The 25,826-nt window shown below is 44.2% G+C and overlaps 1 pseudogene; it reads right to left on the bottom strand.

Moving 5' to 3' along the window:
- Positions 1-25,826, bottom strand: part of LOC131198281 (uncharacterized protein K02A2.6-like) — a 134,459-nt pseudogene that overhangs the window by 15,201 nt on the left and 93,432 nt on the right.

The raw sequence follows: 25,826 nt of genomic DNA on the forward strand, positions 1-25,826 counted from the left end.
TCGCCAAGACACTTCCAATTTTACACGGGAGAAAACCCGAACAACCAAAGACCTATATACAAACACCCGTGAAAACCTCAGAAAACAAATATATATATATATTCCTTCTAATATTTACTCATATATATGTTTATACACTATATAATCTTTTTGTATGCTACTTATATATATTGTTGTGACAAAATAAATAAAATAAATAAAATAAAAAATATGTTCATACAAAAAATAAATGCATGGAAGAATGGAGGGAAGGACAAAAATGATAATTAACTGGCTGGAAGCTACAATCATGGAAAACTGTTGCAGGAACTGAGTAAAGAAGGAGTAAGAGTGACGTGATAGCACTGTTACAATATCTCAGGGGCCGCCATAAAGAAGAGACGATCAAACTGTTCTCCAAAGCAGCTAAACTCAGGGCAAGAAACAACAGGTGGAAACTAATCAAGGGAAAAAGCAACCTGGAAATGAAGGAGTAAACTTCCTGACAGTGAGAATGATTAATCAGCTTCCCTCCAGAAGTTGTAGGTGCTTCGTCACTGGAGTTTTTAAAGAAGAGATTGGAGAGCTATTTGTCTGGAATCGTATAGGTCAGGATCTCCTGCTTGAGCAGGGGGTTGGACTAGATGACCTCCAAGGTCCTTCAACTCTGTTACTGTACAGTAGTCCTTGACTCATGACCACAACTGAGCCCAAAATTTCCTAAGCATGACAGTAGTTAAATGAGTTTTGCCCCATCTTACAACCTATCTTGGCACAATTGTTAAGCGAATCACTGCTGTTGTAAATTTAGTAACACGGCTGTTAAGTGAATCTGGTTTACCATTCACTTTGCCTGTCAAAAGGTGGATCACACGCCCTCAGGACACCTCAACTGTTATAAATACAAGCCAGTTGCCAAGCATCTGGATTTTGATCACATGACCATACGGATGCTGCAATGGTCATTAGTGTGAGAATCGGTCGTGAGTTACTTTTTGGAGCAGGGGTCTCCAACCTTGGCAACTTTAAGACTTGTGGACTTTAATTCCCAGAATTCCTCAGCCAGCTAAAATAAGCTGGCTGAGGAACTCTGGGAGTTGAAGTCCACAAGTCTTAAAGTTGCTAAGGTTGGAGACCCCTGTTTTGGAGTGATTTGTAACTTCAAACAATCACTAAACGAACTGTTATACATCTAGGACTACCTGTATTCTGTTATTCAGTTATGTAACGCACATGAAGTCATTAATCTGTGCGAACACATCCTTTGTGCTCTTCAAATTGGGGCATTTATAGGGTGATCAAAAAAGTCAAAATGCTAACTGTAAATATGGGATTGAAGTCTTGCCCCCGGGGTGAAATCTAATTTTTTTTGCTACCAGTTCTGTGGGCATTGTCGTGTCCCACTCCTCCGCTGATGGCCGGGTCAGGGAAATCCGAATCAGGCTTGCCTCTGCAGCTCTGCCCAAAGTCCTAGCAAAGTCCTCAGAGCAGGCAGGAGACCAGAAAGTGACTTCAGCAAGATAAGTTCGACTTTGCCTGACTCAGAGACTGCCAGAAAGCAGATCCTTTATATAGGCCATGGGGTGTGGCTCCATGACTCAGCACTCATTAAGGCCTGCCCCTCCCTTCCTTCTGTTGCCTCCGCCTATCCAGTCTTCTGATGCGAGGGTCACTCCAATCAGCAGCTGTTGGAAATAAACTTTCCTCAGGCTCACATGCTGTGGAGGAGGGGGAGGGGTCTAGCTGCTCCGTTTGCCTGGGCATGGAGCCAGGGCTGGGGCCGGGAGATGCCCCCTCCTCAGCCTGTCTGGGCATGGAGCCAGGGCTGGGGCCGGGAGGACATTCTTCAGCGTTCGGAAGCAGATAAGCAGACCCCGGCTGCGGTGAGAGCGGGCAAGACACAACAGGCATAGCTTGGTGGGCGTGGCTTGGTGGGAGTCATGTGACTGGGTAGGCGTGGCTATGTAACCATGTGACTGGGGGATCAAAAGACAGAAACTCACTAACAATGTCCTGCTGGAAGCAGGGTTGGTCTAGATGACCTCCAGGTCCCTTTCAGCCCTGGATTATCCTCTGAAACTGTGTCTAGTGCCAGGCTTGTATTCCTTCCTTCCTCTCCTCCTTCCTTCCTTCCTTGTCTCCCTCCCTCCTTTCTTTTTCTCTCTCTCTCTCTCTCTCTCTCTCTCAAAAACACCCCCCCCCTATTTTTTCCCTATCAGGCTTCAGGAAAGCCTGCTGGGAGCAAAAACAGACCTCTCCCCCATCCCCATAAAAAAAAAGGCTCCAACGATTGCGTGCCACAGCTGTGATCCTCGGAGCCTTTTTTTACCTTTTAAAAGCATCTTTTTACAACCTATTCGGGCAATAGGTTGTAAAAAATGCTTTTAAAAGGTAAAAAAAGGCTCTGACATTCACAGCTGTGGCGCGCAATCGTCAGAGCCTTTTTTTTAACCTTTTAAAAGCAAGAAGTAACAACACCCGGGTGGGTGCTGGCACCCAAGCGAAGTTCCACCATCGCTACTGGGTTGCTGACTACTGGCCGTGATCACTACCGGATTGCGCGATCCGGTCTGATCCAGGAGCATGTTACTCCTGCTTGCCCCTTACTATGGGGCATTGCACACTTAAAACAGAGAGCAGAAAGTCCCATGGTTCCACCTAACATCTTGACTCCTTGCATCTGCAAACCACGATTCATGGCTTGGTTCTGTACGTAAACCTCCCCAACAATACCTTATTCACAGCGGAAGCACAAACTGGCAAAGGGTCTGCTAAACCCACACTGGAAAAACATTTTTGGGTGGGTTTTTTTGAAACTTTTTTTTTATTTTATAAACAAATAAACATACAATACATAATCATTCAGTGTATCATCTAGATACATCTTTTGTGACTTTTTCTTACTCCTCTGATCTTCATCATTTCTTAATGTTTTCCATTCATTTGTTAAAACATTCTCTCCACATTACTCATTTATTATGACGTTCTCCCCATATTGTATTTCTTGCTTACTATTAATACATTTATCTATCTTCACTCTCCCCTTTCTTCTTCCATTGTTTCATTGCAACATTACCCTATCTATCTATCTATCTATCTATCTATCTATCTATCTATCTATCTATCTATCTATCTATCTATCTATCTATCTATCTATCTATCCGATAAAATTGTCCCTATATCTTAAAATATTCCGATTCCTCTCTTTCTTTAATTATCAAAGGCAATCTATTCATTTCTGCACAATCTAATATTTTTTAAAATTACTTCCCCCTCTGAAGGGGTTTTCTGTGCCTTCCATCTTTGCGCAGATACTATCCTCGCTGCAGCTATTACATGTATAATCAAATATATATTTTCTTTACTAATTTTCCCTGGTAGGATACCCGATAGGAACAGCTCAGGTTTTAATTCTATATGTTGTTGTAGCATTTCTTCTAACCATGTTTTAATTCAATAATTTCTCGCTTCTGGATATGTACACCACATTTGACACTTTTGGGTGTTCTTGCCAGCTCTCTTCCTCACTGTAGCTGGCTTGCATCTGGCAAAAATATGAGAAAGGACATCCCAAGGGAGAGAGTAGAGTAGAGTAGAGTAGAGTAGAGTAGAGAATAGAATAGAATAGAATAGAATAGAATAGAATAGAATAGAATAGAATAGAATTCTTTATTAGCCAAGTGTGATTGGACAGACAAGGAATTTGTCTTGGTGCATACACTCTCAGTGTACATAAAAGAAAAGATAACATTCATCAAGAATCATAAGGTACAACACTTAATGATAGCCATAGGGAAACTGTTAATATAATCTTAATATAAATACGGTGGATAAGAGATCATGGCAGTTCATCTAACTTACCATGCATATTCCCCCCTGCCTTAAAAAAAGCAGGAAAAGGTTGTGCAGAAAGAGACAGGAATAATGGCTGCAACCAGCAAAAAGCAAACATCTGTTTTTCTGGGCTTCGGCCTTCCTTTAGATGCATGCAATATTACACAGACTGCACAAGAATTTTTGTGTCACGCCCAGCTGCTATTTTGTGAATGGCCACTATTTGTAGGCAATTAGCGCTGTCTGTAATTCCTGTATTTCGTGTCCAGCTGATCTCTCTCTCACGCTTTCTCTCTCTCTCTCCTCCCCCAGATGGATGTGTTTATCACTCACTCTCTCTCTCTTTCTCTAAATAATAACAACCCCATGAGACAAAAAAAACTTTCTGTTTTCTGTTTCCCAAACAAGTTCGGCTTTGTGTGTGCAATGTAGGCACACAAACTCACGTATCCGCAAACGCCGAAATTTGAAACCCAATTCAGCAACAGTTGAGCTGTAACACATTGTCTTTTTCCGAGGCACCCTAATCACACGTTTTCTGAGCAACGTAGGCACGCGCTTTTGTAAATGCAGCTCACCAAAGCTTGTCTTTTTAATAAAATCTGCAAGTTGGCAAACATGCTACCAGATTCCTCAATATTCGGCTGCCCTAGGCATTCCTCCTATAATGATTCCCCCACCCCACCCCGAAGTTTGGAATAAAAAAAACAGAATTGCCTCCTCCTAGCCAGGAGGACTAGAAACTTTATTTATAACATGGAAGTAGGAATCAGAATTTTTTCAAGGTCAGAGCAGAGAGGAATTGGCAATCTCCTTCAGAAAAAAATTTCAGTTGAACCCTCTTTAGAGGAAGAGACCATAAATGTTTGACCCTTTATTACACAACTTTTTTTTCCCTTTAACATTTCTACTGTCAGTATCTGGATTGGGGCCAAGATCAGCTTTCGTTCAGCTGAAGTTATGATTAATGTGGACTTTGCAACTATTGCTTTGCATACACAAACTCCTCCCTAGCAATTCTTGTACGTAATAGTGGCACCAACTTGTTCTAATTGTTGCTGCATTTACCTGAAAAAAAAAAAGATTTTTCACCCCAAGCAATTAAAATGAGAAGCTTTTCATCCTGCGAATTAGTTAATGAAGGCAGTAAAGACTTTTCCCCCCCTGTATTTTGAATTTAATTTTCCTTCTTAGAGGGAGAAATTGTTTTAAGTTTATGTTTATCTTCCTCTCCAGCAAATGCAATTATTTCAATAAATGTGGGAAGATGATAATATTACAGACAGTCCTCGACTTACAATAGTTCATTTAGTGACTGTTCAAAGTTTTACAACGGCACTGCAAAAAGTGACTTAGGACCATTTTTCGCAAATACGACTGTTGCAGCATCCTTAGGGTCACGTGATCAAAATTCAGATGCTTGACAACTGATTCTTATTTATGACAACTGCAGTGTCCCGGAGTCCTCAGCTTTTGCGACCTTCTGGTCAAGCAGAGTCAATGGGGAAGCCAGGTTCACTTAAGAACTGTGTTACTGGTGTAGGAAGTTAGCACCCATCCCTCTCCTAGAATATTTCATTTTTCTAGGAGAGGGCTGGGTGCTAACTTCTTACACTAGCTTAACAACTGCAGTGATTCACTTAATCACTGGGGCAAGAAAGCCATAAAATGGGGCGAAACCTATTTAACAACTGTCTGTCTTAGCAATAGAAATTTTGGGCTCAGTTGTGGTTTTATGTCAAAGACTTTGTGTAGCCTATATCTCTTCATATGCAGTATATTCAGAAGAGCAATAGCAGTTAGACTTATATACCACTTCCTAGTGCTTCACAGCTCTCTCTAAGCCATTTACAGAGTCAGCTAGTGGTGGGATTCGGCTGGTTTGGGCAAACCGGTAGTTAAATTGCTGGCTGGCCCCTCCCCTCCTTGCCCTTTCCAGGAGTCCCCATATGTCCCATTTTAGCTCCCAGGTAAGTGCAGGGAGGTCTCCTAGGCCCAAAACGGGCATTGGGGGCGCGGTGCCCCCCCTCGCAGCTTGTTTTTGTTCCCAGGAGACTTTAAGGAGGCCTGCTAGGCCCAAAAGTGGCCACTGGGGGGTGGCACGTCCCATGTCCCCCCCCTTCCCCGTAGCCCATTTTTGCTTCCAAGGCGGTACAGGAGACGGAGTGCTGCCTGTCAAACTTCTGGCTACGCCCACCATGGCCACGCCCATGCCCACGCCCACCCAACCGGTCAATAAGGGCAGAGAACTAGTTGTTAAATTATTTGAATCCCACCACTGGAGTCAGCATATTGCCCCCAACAATCTGGGTCCTCATTTTACCAACTCTTTATTAATATGAATTTCATAGAACCTCACACACTCTGCAGATGCCATAAACTATCACTCACCCTCTTCCACGCACCAACCGCCCACCTGTGATTTTTCTGCCTGCAAAAAAAAAAATGTGGGAGCAACTCAGCAAAGGAGGAGCCAATTGAACAGGTAGGTGGAGCCAGGAGTAGTGTGGATAGAACCATACCTGGATTTTATTTGATGGGATTTACTTGTCTATATATTTTATGCGACAGTTTGACAGCATTGAAAAGAAGCATTCAAGGAATGCTTGAAGTGAGGTCAAAAAAAGGCACCATGGCAGTCATGATTAAAGCTGTGTCCCTTTTTTCTGGTGCGGAGAAAGTGGGGGGGGGGAAACTTCAGAAGCGGGGCAGGTAATTTAGGGATGTACCTGAAACGTTGGCAAGACTTGGCAATGGAAACCTTGGTTTCCATTGGTGTCTGTACCACATCTATGATTGCCTCATTGTCTAGATTTAGCTAACAGTTTAGAGGGAAGGTAATCTTGGCATTCTGGGTGAAAATCAGAATATTCCATTGAGCTACCAAATAAATTATAATTCAGATTTAACTGTTTTAGAAGATTAACAGGGTTGGAATCGACCTTGTAGGTCATCTACTCCAACCCCCTCACCCAAGCAGGAGACCCTATACCATTTCTGACAGATGGCAGTCCAGTCTCTTCTTGAAAGCCTCAAGTGATGAAGCTCCCACAACTTTTGAAGGCAACTTCTGTTCCATTGGTTGATTGTTCTCACTGTCAGAAAATTCCTCCTTATTTCTAGGTTGAATCTCTCCTTGGTCAGTTTCCATCCATTATTCCTTCTCCCGCCTTCAGGTGCTTTGTAAAAGAGCTTGACCCCCTCTTTCTGTGACAGTCCCTCAAGTATTGGAAGACTGCTATCGTGTCTCCCCTGGTCCTTTTCTTTACTAGACTAGCCATGCCCAGTTCCTGTAACCATTCTTCATATGTTTTAGCCTCCAGTCCCCTAACCATCCTGGTTGCTCTTCTCTGCACTTTTTCTAGAGTCTCAACATCTTTTTAATAGTGTGGTGACCAAAACTGGATGCAGTATTCTAGGTGTGGTCTTACTAAGGCTTTATCGAGTGGTATTAGTACCTCACTTGGTACCAATTCTGGAAAAAAAAAACCTGCCAAGAAAACTGCATGAACTTGTCTAGGCAGTTTCCAAATGAGACATGACTGAGTGGAAGAAGTAAACAAACACATTCAGGTGTTAGTATGTGACTTATTGTCACTATATTTCTCCTGTACTAGAAGACTGCTAAAGGAAACTGTTGGAAGAAATATCCATCTGGGTTCAGTTCCAAGTGGGGACAAAGACACTGGAAACATGGAGGCTGCTTGGAAAGATGGTTTAATGGTGGTCAGGATCACATGGCTTGAGTTCCTGAACAGAAAAAGGGGTGAGATCCTGTGTGCTCCCTGGCTTTATGCTTTCTCTGAGCTTTGAACTTTCTGGGGCACAGGAAGAGTATTCTGATTGGTTGTCAGACTCCCAGGGGGTGGGGGTCTTAGCTAGCCTTGCTGGCTGATGTAATCTTCCCAGGTGCCATGTGGTGAGTTTCTGTTGCTAGATGGGTAGGGGCTAATCCTATCTTTGTCATGTAGACAATGGACTGGCTCAGGCCTTAATGGCCCATTGACAAAGGTGGGGGGGGAGTTGCTTTGTCTTTAAAACATGTTTCTCCATTTCTCATCCAGGGAAATATATTCTGCCTTTTTAAATATTTTCTAAAATATTTCATTCTTCTAGGAGGGGGGTGGGTGCTAAATTCCTACAAAACCAACCCTGCTTGTCCTTTGGAAGGACAGACTCAGAAGCTGGAGCTCAAATACTTTGGCCACTTGAGAGGACTCCTTGGAAAGGCTCTGAGGTTAGCAAAGATGGAAGGCAAAAGGAGACGGGGAAGACGGAGAATAAGACGATGATTGGATAGTGTCATCAACACAATGAATATGAATTTGGGCAGATTCTGGGAGACAGCGGAGGAAAGGGGGGAGGGCCTGGCATGTTAAGATCTATTGGGTCATGGAAATGACTTAGTGTCTGAAAAAAAACAACAGAACACTATACTAACACACAGGTACTGCTCAATATTAGCAACTGTGAGAGGGATCTTGGAGTCCTAGTGGACAACCATTTAGATATGAGCCAGCAGTGTGCAGCAGCTGCTAAAAAAGCCAACACAGTTCTGGGCTGCGTAAACAGAGGGACAGAATCAAGATCACGTGATGTGTTAATACCACTTTATAATGCCTTGGTTAAGGCCACACTTGGAATATTGCATTCAGTTTTGGTCGCCACAATGTAAAAAAGATGTTGAGACTCTAGAAAGAGTGCAGAGAAGAGCAACAAAGATGATTAGGGGACTAAAGAATAAAACATATGAAGAACGGTTGCAGGAACTGGGTATTTCTAGTTTAATGAAAAGAAGGACCAGGGGAGACACGATAGTAGTGTTCCAATATCTCAGGGGCTGCCACAAAGAAGAGGGAGTCGGGCTATTCTCCAAAGCACCTGAGGGTAGAACAAGAAGCAATGGGTGGAAACTGATCAAGGAAAGAAGCAACTTAGAACTAAGGACAAATTTCCTGACAGTTAGAACAATTAGTAAGTGGAACAACTTGCCTGCAGAAGTTGTAAATGCTCCAACACTGGAAATTTTAAAGAAAATGTTGGATAGCCATCTGACTGAGATGGTGTAGGGTTTCCTGCCTGGGCAGGGGGTTGGACTAGAAGACCTCCAAGGTACCTTCCAACTCTGTTGTTGTTGTTGTTGTTGTTGTTACACTACAAGACTCTTACATGAGATAAGAGTTAGACTGGATCAGTGTTTTTCAGACTGGGCAAGCTGGCTGGAGAATTCTGGGAGCTGAAGTCCACACATCTTTCTTGGAAGAAATATCCATCTAGTTCAGTTCTAAGCCGGGAGAAAGGCGGTGGAGACAAAATGGAGGATGGAGGATGGAGGCGGATTGGAAAGATGGTTTAATGATGAACAGAACCACCAAGCACATGGTTCTGGGTAGCTGACCACTTGGAGCTGAGAGTGAGGGGTTTTTACACCTTCTCTTGGGCTTTGCACTTGAGTTTCCTGTTCCTGTACAAGAACATGTATTCTATTGGCTGTTGTCGGACTCCTATGGTGCCATGTAGGGGTTATAGCTGGCGCTATAGGTAGTCTGAGTTCCCAGGTTTGGTTGAAGTTTGGAGTGAGGATGCAGTGAAGGGGCTTTGGGCAATTCCTATGGTGGCTGAGGGCTAATTCAACCTTTGTTCAGACCTTGCTGCAGGGAATTTTTGCCTATGAATAGAGCTACCTAGATACTTGACTTCTTTCAATAAGCACTTTATCTCTTAAGCGCTGACATCTGCTGAGAAAGGTGGGGGCTGCTTTCTCCCTCTAAAAAAACATTTTTCTCCATTTCTCATCCAGGGAAATATAATATTCTCTGCCTTTTTAAATATTTCTCAAAATATTTCATTCTTCTAGGAGAGGGGTGTTGGAAGAAATATCCATCTGGGTTCAGTTCCAAGTGGGGACAAAGACACTGGAAACATGGAGGCTGCTTGGAAAGATGGTTTAATGGTGGTCAGGATCACATGGCTTGAATTCCTGAACAGAAAAGGGATGAGATCCTGTGGACTCCCTGGCTTTATGCTTTCTCTGAGCTCTGAATTTCCTGGGGCACAAGAAGAGTATCCTGATTGGTTGTCAGACTCCAGCGGGTGGGGGTCTTAGCTAGCCTTGCTGACTGGTGTAATCTTCCCAGGTGCCATGTGGTGAGTTTCTGTTGCTAGATGGGTCCTATTGTGTTGCAGATGATGGCCCATTGACAAAGGTGGGGAGAATGAGTTTCTGTCTCTGACCCATTGACAAAGGTGGAGGGAGTCAGGAAACTGCTTTGTCTTTAAAACATGTTTCTCCATTTCTCATCCAGGGAAATATATTCTGCCTTTTAAATATTTTCTAAAATGTTTCATTCTTCTAGGAAGGGGGTGGGTGCTAAATTCCTACAGGGGTAGGCGCTAACTTTCTACATCTTGAAAGTTGCTGATGTTGGAGGAAAAACAAATCTGCACTAGATGATCTCTCAGGCCCTGCCAACATCGATTCCATAACAATTCTGCCCTTTTCTCCCAAGCTGAAACATTTGGGGGGCTTAATTTAATGGTCTGGGGAGCTACCTGGTCTATTTGTGCTTTAGGACAGGGGTCTCCAACCTTAGTAACTTTAAGGCTTGTGGACTTCAACTCCCAGCAAAGCTGGCTGAGGAACTCTGGGAGTTGAAGACCACAAGCCTTAAAGTTTCTAAGGTTGGAGACCCCTGCTTTAGAATAGAATAGAATAGAATAGAATAGAATTTTTATTGGCCGAGTGTGATTGGACACACAAGGAATTTGTTTTGGTGCATATGCTCTCAGTGTACATAAAAGAAAAGATACGTTCATCAAGGTACAACATTTACAACACAAATGATGGTCAATATATCAATATAAATCATAAGGATTGCCAGCAACAAAGTTATAGTCATAAGTGGGAGGAGATTGGTGATGGGAACGATGAGAAGATTAATAATAGTGCAGATTTAGTAAATAGTTTGACAGTGTTGAGGGAATTATTTGTTTAGCAGAGTGATGGCCTTCGGGAAAAACCTGTTCTTGTGTCTAGTTGTTCTGGTGTGCAGTGCTCTATAGCGTCGTTTTGAGGGTAGGAGTTGAAACAGTTTATGTCCTGGATGTGAGGGATCTGTAAATATTTTCACGGCCCTCTTCTTGATTCGTGCAGTATACAGGTCCTCAATGGAAGGCTGGTTGGTAGCAATTATTTTTAATTAGGAAGCCAAAGAAAGCCTGCAGGACATAGGCTATGTCATTTGGATGTCCAATGGTGGCTATGCCATAACACCACTTCTCTGAAAGTGAATTCTTCCTGCCTTCTCTTTCTTGGAAATCACTTGATAGCGAATGAAGTTGTTTTTTTCCCCCTCCCGTTGCCAAGTTGGGCAGGAATCAGGTACATGCACACATCGCTTAGAAAGGGAGTATATGTTTTGCCAGGTGAACTGTACCGAGACTGATTCCCGCATCGTCAGCTTAATAGGAACAAAAAAAAGAAAGAAGAAAGAAAGAAAGAACACACCTCCCAGTTGGAGCGAATGGCACTTGGTAAACCAGCTGCCAGAATGATTTATGGCTGGTGTAGGCAAAAAAACCACCCTATTGTCTCTCGCTGGCCTTTGCTTCCTGCCAGTACCAGCTTATTCACGTTTGCTAGTGAGACAGAAATGTGCCTCCACTTACAAGAAGTGTGGCTCAAATACTCCTTGAATTTCAGAGGTCTCGCTTTTAAAAAGAAAGTCTTTTGCTGAGGCATTAATATTCTGCATTTGGAGATGTTTAATCTGATGGCATCAGAACAACACAGACTATTTTGAGTATTTAGCCTAACAAAGAGAAGGATTAGTGGTGACAATGATAGCCATCTTCCAATACTTGTGGGGCTATCATGCAGAAGGGGTGTTGGTGTCAAATCTATTTCTGAGGGCAGGATAAGAAGTAACAAATAATTCCCTCAACACTGTCAGACTATTTACTAAATCTGCACTACTATTAATCTTCTCATCGTTCCCATCACCAATCTCTTTCCACTTATGACTGTATGACTGTAACTTTGTTGCTGGCAATCCTTATGATTTATATTGATATATTGACCATCATTTGTGTTGTAAATGTTGTACCTTGATGAACGTATCTTTTCTTTTATGTACACTGAGAGCATATGCACCAAGACAAATTCCTTGTGTGTCCAATCACACTTGGCCAATAAAGGATTCTATTCTATTCTATTCTATTCTATTCTATTCTATTCTATTCTATTCTATTCTATTCTATTCTATTCTATTCTATTAACAGATGGAAACTTATCAAGGAGGGTTCCAGTCTAAAACTAGGGAGAAATTTTCCTGGCATTGGGAACAGCCTGGAGTTGGGCGGTCCTTTGTTTTTAAGAAAAAAATGGGCAGCCATTTGTGTGGAATGGTATAAGGACTCCTGCTTTGGCAAGAGGGCTGGACTAGAAGACCTTCAAGGTCCCGTTCCAGTCCTGTGATTCTATGATTCTACTCTATGAATATTTCAATGGGAATTTGTATAACAGTTTTTGTAAAGCCACTGGAAATAATTAAAAAAAACATCATTGTTATACCTTCTCCTATCTATAGAGGCTGATCCTCAATCCTTATTGCATGGGGGGGGTGTCACATTAACATTGCATTAAGTACTAGACTGTAGCAACTGGATTCTTTTAAAGTAATTGTGTGTGTTTGTGTTGTGTGTGTGAGGGTGGAATCAACCAGTGAGGAGCATGGAAATGAAATGAAGGGAAATAAGGCAAAGGTATAGAGTTACTATACAGTTGTGCCAGCCTAATTGCTATTTAAACCTCTGCCATAGGTTGCTACTTACACACTGACACACATACATATACACACATACATGCGTACAGCCCTTATTATGCATGAAAAACTCTTTAATGTGTGCTGCCAAATATAAGGCATGTGAAATGATTAATAATCAAAAATGGTGCAATACATCAGTCCAAGGTTCATATGTGCTCTGTTGCAGTTCATTGTGTTGGAAGAGATAATCAAACTGGGTTCAGTTCCAAGTGGGGAGAAAGACACTGGGAACATGGAGGCTGATTGGAAAGATGGTTTATTGATGGACAGGGCCACATGGGTTTGAGGTCCTGGGCAGCTGACCACATAGAGTGGAGAGTGAGAATTATTTATACCCTCTCTGGGCTTTGAACTTGAGCTTCCTGTTCCTGTGGCAAGAGCATGTATTCTAGACTCCCATGGGGCTATGCAGGGGTCATAGCTGAGGTTGTCTGTGTCCCAGACTTGATTGAATCTTGCTGGGTGATGATATAATGAAGAGGCTTGTGTTCGGAAAGGGTGTTGGGCAATTCCTATTGCATCTTAATGGCTTTGTCCTGGTTTGGATCTTAAGTGAGGGCTAATTTTTATTTTATTTTATTTCTTTTTGTCACAACAGTATACACAAACAATTGTCATAGATAAAACAACATATTTTGAAGAAAATATATATATATATATGTAAAAAATATGCTTCAACTATATCAATTTGATATAATGAAGGGAACAATGGAACAGGAATAGTAGGCACTTTTGTGCTCTTATGCACGCCCCTTATTTATTTTTTATTTATTTATTTAATCAAATTTTTATACCGCCCTATCTCCCGAAGGACTCAGGGCAGTTTACAGCCCGATAAAAATACAAATATAATACAAGATAAAACACTAATTAAAAAACTTATTTAAATAGGCCAAAATTTAAAATTACAATTAAAATGATAAAACCCCATTAAAATTAAATTTAAAAATTAAAATTCTAGTCCAGTCCTGCACAAATAAATAGATGTGTTTTAAACTCGCGGCGGAAGGTTCGAAGGTCAGGAAGTTGACGGAGTCCTGGGGGAAGTTCATTCCACAGGGTGGGAGCCCCCACAGAGAAGGCCCTTCCCCTGGGTGTCGCCAGTCGGCACTGCCTGGCAGACGGCACCCTAAGGAGTCCCTCCCTGTGAGAGCGCACAGGTCGGTGGGAGGCAATTGGTAGCAGAGGACAGTCCCGTAAGTAGCCCGGCCCTAAGCCATGGAGCGCTTTGAAGATAGTTACCAAAACCTTGAAGCGCACCCGGAAGGCCACAGGCAGCCAGTGCAGTCTGCGCAGGAGTGGTGTCACATGGGAGCCACGAGGGGCTCCCTCTATCACCCGCGCAACCGCATTCTGGACTAACTGGAGCCTCCGGGTGCTCCTCAAGGGAAGCCCCATGTAGAGAGCATTGCAGTAATCCAGGCGAGATGTCACGAGAGCATGAGTGACCGTGCATAGGGCATCCCAGTCCAGGAAGGGGCGCAACTGGCGAACCAGGCGAACCTGGTAAAAAGCTCTCCTGGAGACGGCCGTCAAATGGTCTTCAAAGAATAGCCGTCCATCCAGGAGAATGCCCAAGTTGCGCACCCTTTCCATTGGGGCCAATGACTCGCCCCCAACAGTCAGCCGCACTTGCAGCTGACTGTACCGGGGTGCCGGCATCCACAGCCACTCTATCTTGGAGGGATTGAGCTTGAGCCTGTTTCTCCCCATCCAGATCCGTACGGGCTCCAAGCACCGGGACAGCACTTTGACAGCTTCGTTGGGTTGGCCCGGGGTGGAAAAGTACAGCTGAGTGTCATCAGCGTACAGTTGGTAACTCACACCGAAACCACTGATGATCTCACCCAGCGGCTTCATATAGATGTTGAACAAGAGGGGTGAGAGAATCGACCCCTGCGGCACCCCACAAGTGAGGTGCTTCGGGGTCGACCTCTTCCCTCCCGTCAACACCGTCTGCAACCGATCAGAGAGATAGGAGGAGAACCACTGATAAACGGTGCCTCCCACTCCCAATCCCTCCAACCGGTGCAGCAGGATACCATGGTCGATGGTATCAAAAGCCGCTGAGAGGTCTAATAGGACCAAGGCAGAGGAATAACCCCTATCCCTGGCCCTCCAGAGATCATCAACCAACGCGACCAAAGCCGTGCTGTATCCGGGCCGGAAGCCAGACTGGAACGGGTCTAGATAGACAGTTTCATCCAGGTACTGGGGTAATTGACGTGCCACCACACTCCCTGCAACCTTCGCCACAAAGCGAAGGTTGGAGACCGGACGATAATTACCTAAAACAGCTGGGTCCAGGGAAAGCTTCTTGAGGAGGGGTCTCACCACCGCCTCCTTCAAGGCGGGCAGGGAAAACACCCTCCAACAAGGAAGCATTCGTAATCCCCTGGAGCCAGCCTCGTGTCACCTCCTGTGTGGCCAGCACCAACCAGGAGGGGCACGGGTCCAGTAAACACGTGGTGGCATTCAACCTCCCCAATAACCTGTCCATGTCCTCGGGAGCCACAGGGTCAAACTCATCCCAAACAGTCTCAACAAGACAGCTCTCCGACCTCTCGTCTGGATCCACCCAATTATAGTCCTCTTAGGAATGGGGTGAGGTCAACAGTAGACAGTTTTTGGTTGAAGATTTTGGGATTTTGAGTAGAGACTATGGAGTCAGGTAATGAGTTCCAAGCATTAATAACTCTGTTACAGAAGTCATATTTTCTGCAATCAAGTTTGAATAATCCTATCACCCTGGAGCTGAAGGCCTTTTGTCTTGTAGATAAGATGGCCCAGTCTTTCTGGGGCTATTAAGAAAGGTGGGGGCTGCTTTCCAAGAACATGTTTCTCCTTTAGGGAAATTTAATATTCTGCCTTTTATAATATTTCTCAAAATATTTCATTCTTTTAGGAGGGGGTGGGTACTAACCTTCTACAATTGGCATTTGTATTTTTTTAAAAAAAAATTCCTTGGCCTTTGAGGATTTTTGAGAGGACTGGTTTAAGAAAGCATTGGTTTATTAATACATATCTCCTGTATTAGTGTAGTGGCTTGATAATTACCTATCGCTACCTTCCAGATAGGTGACTTAATTAATAATTAATTAATTAATAGAATAGAATAGAATTTTTTTTATTGGCCAAGTGTGATTGGACACACAACAAGGAATTTGTCTTTGGTGCATACGCTGCCAGTATACATAAAAGAAAAGATACTTCATCAAGAATCATAAGGTAGAACATTTAATGATAGTCATAGGGTACAAATAAGCAATCAAATCATTAGGAAACAGTCAATATAAATTGTAAGGATACAAGCAACAAAGTTACAGACCTAAGTAAGGAAAAATTATGGGTGAATTTACATAGCTCCTTTCAGCCCAAAACAGTTTACCATAATGTGTAAATTTTAGGAATAAATAAATTTAGAATGCTAATCAGCATATCACATAAAACCTATTGAAAGTCCCTACCCCCACAAAAAGGCAATTTACAACAAAGTCTTAGTGAATTTTAAAGATAGATGATAGTGTTGGAAGAAATATCCATCTGGGTTCAGTTCCAAGTGGGGATAAAGACACTGGAAACATGGAGGCTGCTTGGAAAGATGGTTTAATGGTGGTCAGGCTCACATGGCTTGAATTCATGAACAGAAAAAGGGGTGAGATCCTAGCTTTATGCTTTTTCTGAGCTTTGAACTTTCTGGGGCATATCTGGGAACGTATCTTTTCTTTTATGTACACTGAGAGCATATGCACCAAGACAAATTCCTTGTGTGTCCAATCACACTTGGCCAATAAAATTCTATTCTATTCTATTCTATTCTAGGAAGAGTATCCTGATTGGTTGTCAGATTCCCAGGGGGTCTTTGCTAGCCTTGCTGGCTGATGTAATCTTCCCAGGTGCCATGTGGTGAGTTTCTGTTGCTAGATGGGTCCTATTGTGTTGCAGATGATGGTCCATTGACAAAGGTGGGGAGAATGAGTTTCTGCCTCTGGCCCATTGACAAAGATGGGAGGAGTCAGGAAGCTGTTTTGTCTTTAAAACATGTTTCTCCATTTCTCATCCAGGGAAATATATTCTGCCTTTTAAATATTTTCTAAAATATTTCATTCTTCGGGGGGGGGGGGGAATGCTAACTTCCTATAATAGCTAGAGAAAAAGAAAGAGAGAGGGGGTAGCTGATAGATAGATAGATGGATGGATGCATGGAAGTAGGTAGGTAGGTAGATGATAGAGAAAAAGAGATAGAGAGGAAGATGATAGATGATAATAGACATAGGTATGTAGAATAGAATAGAATAGAATAGAATAGAATAGAATAGAATAGAATAGAATAGAATAGAATAGAATTTTTATTGGCCAAGTGTGATTGGACACACAAGGAATTTGTCTTGGTGCATATGCTCTCAGAGAAGAAAAGAAGATAGGTTCATCAAGAATTCTAAGGAACAACACTTAATGATAATCATAGGGTACAAATTTAACACTTAATGATACAACACTTAATGATAGTCATAGGCTGCAAATAAGCAATTAGGAAACAATATCAGTATAAATCATAAGGATACAAGCAACAAAGTTACAGACATAAGTAGAAGGAGATGGGAACGATGAGAAGAGTAACAGCAGTGCAGATTTAGTAAATAGTTTGACAGTGTTGAGGGAATTATTTGTTTAGCAGAGTGATGGCATTTGAGGAAAAAACTGTTCTTGTGTCTAGTTGTTCTGGTGTGCAGTGCTCTATAGCGTCGTTTTGAGGGTAGGAGTTGAAACAGTTTATGTCCAGGATGTGAGGGATCTGTAAATATTTTCACAGAACTCTTTTTGACTCGTGCAGTATACAGGTCCTCAATGGAAGGCAGGTTGGTAGCCATTGTTTTTTTTTTTTTCAGTTCTAATGATTCTTTGAAGTCTGTGTCTGTCTTGTTGGGTTGCAGAACCAAACCAGATTGTTATAGAGGTGCAAATGACAGACTCAATAATTCCTCTGTAGAACTGGATCAGCAGCTCCTTGGGCAGTTTGAGCTTTCTGAGTTGGCGCAGAAAGAACATTGTTGTGTTTTTTTGATGACGTTTTTGATGTTAGCTGTCCATTTTAGATCATCTTGTAATCCTACTGCAGCAGGCCTTCTATAATATATATATATGTGTGTGTGTGTGTGTGTGTGTGTGTGTGTCTTAGTGTGTGTGTCTATCTAGACCCGTTCCAGTCCGGCTTTCGACCCGGATACAGCACGGAGACAGCTTTGGTCGCATTGGTGGATGATCTCTGGCGGGCCAGGGACAGGGGTTACTCCTCTGCCCTGGTCCTATTAGACCTCTCAGCGGCTTTTGATACCATTGACCATGGTATCTTGCTGCGCCGGTTGGGGGGATTGGGAGTGGGAGGCACCGTGTATCGGTGGTTCTCCTCCTATCTCTCCGACCGGTCGCAGATGGTGTTGACAGGGGGGCAGAGGTCGACCGCGAGGTGCCTCACTTGTGGGGTCCCGCAGGGGTCGATTCTCTCGCTCCTGCTGTTCAACATCTACATGAAGCCGTTGGGTGAGATCATCAGTGGCTTCGGGGTGAGATACCAACAGTACGCTGATGACACCCAGCTGTACTTTTCCACCCCGGGCCACCCAAATGAAGTTGTTGAAGTGCTGTCCCGGTGTTTGGAAGCCGTACGGGTCTGGATGGGGAGAAACAGGCTCAAGCTTAATCCCTCCAAGACAGAGTGGCTGTGGATGCTGGCATCCCAATTCAGTCAGCTGCAGCCGCGGCTGACTGTTGGAGGCGAGTTACTGGCCCCAAAGGACAGGGTGTGCAACTTAGGTGTCCTCCTGGATGATCGGCTGTCGTTTGAAGATCATTTGACGGCCGTCTCCAGGAGGGCCTTCCACCAGGTTCGCCTGGTTCGGCAGTTGCGCCCCTTCCTTGATCGGGATGCCTTGTGCACAGTCACTCATGCGCTCGTTACCTCTCGCTTGGATTATTGTAATGCTCTCTACATGGGGCTCCCCTTGAGGTGCACCCGGAGGCTTCAGTTAGTCCAGAATGCAGCTGCGCGGGTGATAGAGGGAGCTACGCGCAGCTCCCATGTAACACCGCTCCTGCGCAGACTGCACTGGCTACCTGTGGCCTTTCGAGTGCACTTTAAGGTGTTGGTTACGACCTTTAAAGCGCTCCATGGCTTAGGGCCTGGGTACTTACGGGACCGCCTGCTGTTATTATTATTATTATTATTTATTATATTTGTATACCGCCCTTCTCCCGAAGGACTCAGGGCGGTTCACAGACAAAAAAAAACAACAACAGAAAACATATAATAGATTAAAAACAGCTAAAGAATAGATAGTTGAATTCAATTGATGCTCTGACTTTTGAATACAAATTTAAAACCTCATTTAAACCCCTTTTTTAAAAATCCCAATTTAAAAAACTACATTCAGGCTAGTCCTGCTCTTCGAAACAGCAACGTCTTCAGCTCGCGGCGGAAGGACTTGAGATCGGGGAGTTGACGAAGCCCCAGAGGGAGCTCGTTCCAGAGGTAGGGGCCCCACAGAAGGCCCTCCCCTTGAGGACGCCAGCCGACATTGTTTAGCTGACGGTATCGGGAAGAGGCCTCTCTGTGAGAGCGCACTGGTCGGTGAGAGGCTAATGGTGGCAGTAGGCGGTCCCGTAAATATCCCGGCCCTAGGCCATGGAGCGTTTAAAGGTGATGACAAGTACCTTAAAGTGAACCCGGAAGACCACTGGGAGCCAGTGCAGGTTACGCAGGAGGGGTGTTACATGGGAGCCAAAAGGTGCTCCCTCTATCACCCGCGCAGCCGCATTCTGGACCAGTTGGAGTCTCCGGGCACACTTCAAGGGAGCCCCATGTAGAGAGCATTACAGTAGTCCAGGCGGGATGTAACAAGGGCATGGCGACCGTGCATAAGGAAGCCCGATCCAGAAAGGGGCGTAACTGGCGTATCAGGCGAACCTGATGAAAGGCTCCCCTGGTGACGGCTATCATATGATCTTCTAAAGACAGCCGTGCATCCAGGAGGACGCCCAGATTACGAGCCCTTTCCGTGGGGGCCAATAGTTCGCCCCCAATGGTCAGTGATGGAATTAGCTGACTGTACCGGGCTGCACGCATCCACAGCCACTCGGTCTTGGTGGGATTGAGTCTGAGTCTGTTCCTCCCCATCCAGACCCGTACGGCCTCCAGGCACTGGGACATCACTTCAACAGCCTCGTTGGGGTGGTTAGGGGTGGAAATATAGAGCTGAGTATCATCAGCGTATAGATGACAACTCACCCCAAGACCACGGATGATCTCACCCAGCGGCTTCATATAGATGTTGAACAGAAGAGGCGAGAGAACCGACCCTTGCGGCACCCCACATAAGAGGCGCCTTGGGGTCGATCTCTGTCCCCCCGTCAACACCGTCTGCGACCGGTCGGAGAGGTAGGAGGAGAACCACCGATGAACAGTGCCACTCACTCCAAGTCCTCGAGTCGGCGCAGCAGGATACCATGATCGATGGTATCAAAAGCCGCTGAGAGATCTAATAGGACCAAGACAGAGGAACAACCTCTGTCCCGAGCCCTCAAGAGATCATCAACCAGCGACCAAGGCTGTTTCCGTGCTGTGACCAGGCGGAAACCGGACTGGAATGGATCAAGATAGACAGTTTCATCCAGGTACTGGGGCAACTGTCGTGCAACCACACTCGACAACCTTTGCCAAAAGCGAAGGTTGGAGACCGGACGATAATTTGCTAAACTAGCTGGGTCAAGGAAGGCTTCTTGAGGAGGGCCTCACCACCGCCTCTTTCAAGGCGGCAGGAAAACACCTCCATCAAAGAAGCGTTCACGATTTTCTGGAGCCAGCCTCGTGTCACCTCCCGGGTGGCCAATACCAACCAGGAGGGACACGGGTCCAATAAACATGTGGTCGCATTCAATCTCCCCATTAACCTGTCCATGTCCTCAGGGATCACAGGATCAAACTCATCCCAGATAATAACATCAAGACCTGCCTCCCTCACCCGTCCGGATCCACCCAGTCTGTGTCCAGCCCTTCCCGAATCTGAGCGATTTTATCAAACAGATATTGTCCAAATTCCTCAGCTCGACCCTTTAAGGGATCTTCTACCGCTCCTGATGGAGGAGCGAGCGGGTCACCCTAAACAGGGCGGCTGGGCGATTATCTGCTGATGCAATGAGGTTGGAAAAATACTCCCGTTTTGCCAGCCTCATCGCCACAAGATAGGTCTGAATTTGAGACCTAACTAGTGTCCGGTCAGATTCGGATCGGCTGGCCCTCCAGATACTCTCTAGGCGTCTTTTCCGGCGCTTCATCTCCCTCAGCCCCTCGGAGTACCAAGGGGCTAAACGAGATCGGCACCGGGTCAGAGGCAAAGGCACAACTCGATCTAGAGCGCCAGCCGCCGCCCGATCCCAGGCGGCAACCAGAGCTCCAGCCGAGTTGTGGGCCAAATCCTCAGGGAATAGCCCAAGCTCCGTCTGGAACCTTTCAGGGTCCATCAGGCGCCTGGGACGGAACCAGCGAGTCGGTTCCGTCTCCCTGCGGCGGGGATCGGCGGTTCGAAAGTCTAGCTGAAGGAGCGAATGATCTGACCATGACAAGGGTCTAATAACTAACTCCCCTAATTCCAGATCATTCAACCACTGTCCAGAGACAAAAATCAAATCCAGAGTGTTTCCCCCGATGTGTGTGGGGTCGTTCACTAATTGGGTCAGGTTCAAGGCCGTCATGGAAGCCATGAACTCCCGAGCTGATGTGGATGCTATCCCACCGACGGCAAATTGAAATCCCCATGACCATAAGCCTGGGGATCTCCATTGCCGTCCCAGCGACCACATCCAACAGCTCAGGCAGGGAATCTGTCACGTAGCAAGGAGCTAGGTACGTGATCAGTACACCCACCTGCATCCCACAGCCCCACTTAACGAGGAGGGACTCACATCCGGTTATCTGTGGTACAGTGATCTCCCTCGGCTCAAGACTCCCGTTGATAATAACCGCCACTCCCCCACCCCTACCCTGGGCCCTGGCCTGATGAAACACACGGAAACCCGGTGGGCACATCTCTATCAGGGGAACCCCCCCTTCCGTGCCCAACCAGGTCTCCGAAATGCCAATCAGGTCCGCACCCCCCTCCTGTATAAGATCGGAGATGAGGGGGGCTTTATTTATAACGGACCTGGCATTGCATAACATCAGGCGAAGGTCCAGCTTCTGAGGATTTAAGCCACTCGGGGAACGGGAAACTATCGGGGGACCGGAGTGCGCGATCGCTCGTAAATTACCACATGCCTCCCACCGACCCGTACGCTCTCACAGAGAGGGACTTCTCAGGGTGCCGTCCGCCAAACAATGTCGGCTGGCGGCCCCCAGGGGAAGGGCCTTCTCTGTGGGGGCTCCCACACTCTGGAACGAGCTTCCCCCGGGTTTACGCCAAATACCTGACCTTCGGACTTTCCGCCGCGAACTGAAGACACACCTTTTCATCCGCGCGGGGCTGGCTTGAATTGAATTTTAATGTCAAATTTTTATCAATTTTAAATGGGGTTTTTAATGTATGGTAAATTTTAAATTTCCGGGCTAATTTAAATAAGTTTTTTAAATCGCATTTTAAATTGTACTTTGTATTGTTTGTTTTATTTTGCCTGTACACCGCCCTGAGTCCTTCGGGAGAAGGGCGGTATAAAAATCAAATAAATAAAATAAAATAAAAAATAAATTGGAAAAGGGAATAAAAATATAAATATGAAATCACTTCTATAATGGCATTTCCTGGTTAGGTTGAGAAGTGTTTGGGAAGAGGAACCAATCTCACAAGATCTAATATTGTAAGCTATTGTTGCATACCTCCCAAATAGGTTTAAGAGGGTACTCAGATTCTTTACATAAATAAAATATTCCTGGGATTTTTGCAGCAAAAGGATCAGCTTGGTATTCCTCAATTCTTCTCAGCACATGTCTGTATTTATAAGAAAAAAAGATGACCTTGAATTTAAGACGATTCTTGCTTGGCAAGGAAACCTTAGAAAATTTTTATTTGCCTCCATTAGTGTACAGTATTTTTTGCACATTTAAGACATATGGTCATGTGACTACAGCAAGATGGTGCAAACATTTACCATGGTCATGACCATCATCAATGCAAATGTTCATTATACAACTGGTTGTATGCAGAGTATTTTTTGCTATTGTTCTAATCAGAACTTACAGAAACTGACACATTTTTTCCATTAAAATTTCTTTCAAATTCTTGGGTTTTTTAAAAGAAAAATCAAATGACAAAGATTTTCCTACGGTACTTTAATCATGAAACTTTCCATCCTGTTTCCTTTGCATACAATTTGCATATTCCATCTTCCCTACTGATGAGCTTTCTACCCATCCAGCTTTTGGGTTATCATATTGATGTTTCTCAAGATATTCTTTTTCACTGTTAATTTTATTCTTCTCTCTATTTTACTTCTGTGTTCTCTCCTTTCATTTTCTCCCATTTTATTATTTTAAGGCACCTTGAGTAGCCCTAAGGGTGAGATAAGCAGCAAGTAAATTTAACAAATAAATAGATAACATTCCTGGAAGGGAGGCTAGTTTGAACATTTGCATCCTAGGTCATGTTAGCCCTCCCAGATAAACCAGACAGAAAACAGGACTAGAGAAACTAATTCTTCTTAAATAAAGATAAAGGTTTCCCATATCCAGCTATGTCTGACTCTAGGGCACAGTGCTCATCTCTGTTTTTGGGGCCAAGGGAGCCAGCATTGTCCAAAGACAATTTCCATGGTCATGTGGCTATACGCCAAAGGTGCTGTTACCTTCCCACCAAAGTGGTACCTACTTACCTACTCGCATTCACATGCTTTTGAACTGCCAGGTGGGGCAAGGATGGGAGCTCACCCCATTGTGCAAAGGTTGCGTCCCGAACCCGACATTCAGCTCTCCAGAGGACAAGCTCAGTATCTTTAACCGCTGAACCATTGTGCCTTTCCACTTTAATACATAATATAATTTAATATAAGGCTTTAATATAATTTATATTATGTTAATATTATATATCTAACTAACTATATCTATATAAGTATCTCTTTCTCTCTCTCATATTGATTAATATAATGTATATCATATTAAAGACTTATAAATTATATATAGAGATTCTGTTATGCAGAATCTTGCCAATCTGAAAACATAAACTTCCCACAGCTTCTTTTAATTGCATTAGGGCATGTCCTTCTTCATTTGTTGAAAACGTTTATGTAAAACATTTATTTAAAAATTTAGGTAGATGCCCATCTTATAAAAACTCTGGGTGCAATCAGAGTTTTTATACTCCGGCTGATAAGCCACTCCTTGTCCGATCTCTCTAAGACAGAGGTCTCCAACCTTGGTCCCTTTAAGACTTGTGGACTTCAACTCTCAGAGTCCCTCAGCCAGCTTTGCTGGCTGAGGAACTCTGGGAGTTGAAGTCCACAGGTCTTAAAGGACCAAGGTTGAGACCTCTGCTCTAAGCAGCATCTCTGTCCCCCACCCCCCACCCCCATTGAACCAAACCAGTTGGGAATTAGGGATGCAGTAGTCTTGCACCTCATTTGATTTATTCCACACCCTGGAAGTTCATTTGTGGCCTCCACTTGAGGATTTGCTGAGACAGGAATGAAATAATTGCCTTCTAAACTGTGTCACAGGAAGTCAGTTTTAGGAGTGAGTCATGCCCTAATTTATAACCTGGGCTGTGCCACGACCTCTCAAGTAAGGTAGCCAATGAGGAAGCACCCCACAAAGGAGAATTTTAGAATTTGCAAGTGATTTCAGAAGTCATATAATCTGACCCCCTCCCCCCCCCGGCTCAAAGCCAGGTCTGCTGAAACAGATGGCCTTCTTCACTCGACTGGAAGACCTCCAAAGTTCAATATACCACATCACAAGAGAGACTTTTCCACAAATTCCCCCTAATCTGTAGAGTATTTATTCTCTTGTACAATAGTACAACCTACTACAGACAGTTGTCAACTTAAAACAGCTCATTTAGTGACGGTTCAAAGACACAACGGCGCTGAAAAAAGTGACTTATAACCGTTTTTCACATTTATGACGATGGCACCATTCCCATGGTCATGGGATCAAAATGGAGACACTAGGCAATTGACTTATATTTATAACCGTTGCAGTGTCCCAAGGTCATCCCAAGGCTTTTGCGACCTTTTGACAAGCAAAGTCAATGGGGAAACTAGATTTTCTTAACAACCCTATTAATAGTTTAACAACCATAGTGATTCACTTAGCAACTGTGGCAAGAAAAGTTGTAAAATGGGGCACAACTCACTTAACAAATATCTCATTTAGCAACAGAAATTCTGGGCCCAATTGTGGTCGTAAGTCAACAGTTTGTTGAATGACTTTTCGAAGTTACAATGCCATTGGAAAAACTGACTTATGATCGTTTTTCACACTTACACCTGTTCATCATGACGCTTGTGGTCAAAATTCAAATTGTTGGCAACTGATTCATATTTATCATTTGTTGCAATATCCTGTGGTCATGTGATCACTTTTTGTGCTCTACTGACACACAACGTTAATAGGGAAGCCAGATTCACTTAAAAACTGTGTTATTAACCATAGGAGCTGCAGTGATTCATTTAATAACTGTTAAAAACAGGGCAAAATTCACTTAACTCACTTTGCAACACAAATTATGGGTTTGACTGTGATCGCAAGTCAAGGACTACCTGCAATGAATTCCCCCACTGAGCTGAGGGCTGGACTAGACTAGAGGACCTCTAAGATTTTTGTCTGGTCCTTATATTATGTGATTCCAGGCTAAGCTTGCTCCACATCTGGGCTTCCAACTTGTTCAACTATAATTCACCTCATCTGCTTATTTTTACAGATACTTCTCCGCTTTCAACAGTTTGTTTAGTGACCGTTTGAAGTTACAACAGAACTTAAAAAAGTAACTTATGACCATTTTTCACACAATGTTGTGTCTTGTCCGCTATCACCGCAGCCGGGGTCTGCTTATCTGCTTCCGAACGCTGAAGAATGTCCTAGCATGCCTCCCGGCCCCAGCCCTGGCTCCATGCCCAAACAGGCTGAAGAAGAGCAAGTATCTCCAGCCCCCAGCTCTGGCTCCATGCCCAGGCAAACGGAGCAACTAGACCCCTCCCCCTCTTCCA

Source organism: Ahaetulla prasina, chromosome 4 (genome assembly GCF_028640845.1).
Source record: "Ahaetulla prasina isolate Xishuangbanna chromosome 4, ASM2864084v1, whole genome shotgun sequence".
Classification (NCBI taxonomy): Eukaryota; Metazoa; Chordata; class Lepidosauria; order Squamata; family Colubridae; genus Ahaetulla; species Ahaetulla prasina.